General features: G+C 40.7%; 1 non-coding gene across 1 annotated transcript; it reads right to left on the bottom strand.

Moving 5' to 3' along the window:
• Nucleotides 1-211: 211 nt before the first annotated feature.
• Nucleotides 212-318, bottom strand: LOC127740864 (small nucleolar RNA R71). The gene has a single exon (XR_008001720.1). It is a non-coding gene; the product is annotated as a small nucleolar RNA R71 (small nucleolar RNA).
• Nucleotides 319-1,358: the final 1,040 nt, after the last annotated feature.

Genomic DNA, 1,358 nt, shown 5'->3' with positions numbered 1-1,358 from the left:
AAATCAATTTATTTCCAATTTTCTGCAGATTTGGGATACTGTGAAGACAAACAGAGTGAACCCAGAGGTGTACAAACTCATGCTCTTCCCGTTTGCTCTAAGGGATGGAGCAAAGCTATGGCTAGATTCCCAACCTAAGGAGAGCTTGGATACTTGGAACAAGATTGTTACTGAGTTTCTTACTAAATTCTTCCCACCAAAGAAGCTGACTAAGCTTAGGATGGAGGTCCAGACCTTCAGGCAGAAGGATGGTGAAACTCTTTATGAAGCTTGGGAGAGATACAAGTTACTGACTAGGCAATGCCCTCCAGACATGTTCTCCAAATGGACTCAACTAGATATCTTTTATGAAGGCCTGGGGGAAATGTCCAAGATGTGCTTAGATAATTCTACAAGAGGTTCATTGCATAAGAAGAAGACACCAGAGGAGACTATTGAGCTTATTGAATTGGTTGTTAGCAACCAATATTTATACTCATTTAACAGGAATCCTGTGAACTCTGAAGCTCCTCAGAAGAAGGGTGTCATGGAAGTAGAAATTCTTAATGCTCTTCTTGCTCAGAACAAGCTTATATCTTAGCAAATAAGTCTACTTACTCAACAGATGAGTGGCATGAAAGTCTCAGCTATCAACACCCAAAATCCACCTCAAGAAGCCTCTTATGACATGACAGGTAATTTTGTGCAAAATGATAATTATGATTATGCTCAATTTTCTTCTGAACAGGTCAATTACATGGGGAGTGGTCCTAGAAATCCCAATAATGATCCATACTCCAAGACATATAATCAGGGGTGGAGGAATCACCCAAACTTTGGGTGGAGAGACCAATTTCAGAAATCTCATAATTTCAACAATAATTCTCAGGGCGGCTTTCAACAGAATAATTACAATAACCGCCAATTTCAGTCTCAGCAACAACAATCAACTCAGCAGGCAAACTCTAAATCCCAAAAAGATTCTAATTGGGAGATGATGATGAGTTTTGTGCAGAAAACCAGAGCCTCCATTAGAAACTTGGAAATGCAAATGGATCAAATGAGCAAGCAATTACCTGAGAGGTCTGCAAGTACATTTCCAGGTGATACAGTGGTGAACCCAAGAGAAGACTGCAAGGTTATATAGTTGAGAAGTGGTAAAGTAGCTGGCTCTGAGACCAAGGCCAATGAAGAATTAGTTGAAAAAGAAACTCCAGAGGAAAGGGAAGAAGAAGTAGAGCGCGCCCCTCCTAAGCGTGCAGACAACCCATTCCCGGATTCTCTTAACACTTATCCTACCTTGCCAAAGGCTCCTAAATACAAGTCAAAAATGCCATATCCTCAGAGGCTTCAGAAGGCTTCCAAAGAAAAGCAATTTT

This window comes from Arachis duranensis, chromosome 7, assembly GCF_000817695.3.
Source record: "Arachis duranensis cultivar V14167 chromosome 7, aradu.V14167.gnm2.J7QH, whole genome shotgun sequence".
NCBI classification, from domain to species: domain Eukaryota; kingdom Viridiplantae; phylum Streptophyta; class Magnoliopsida; order Fabales; family Fabaceae; genus Arachis; species Arachis duranensis.
Note: the sequence above shows the minus strand (reverse complement) of the source record. Positions and strands in the feature narration are given on the sequence as shown.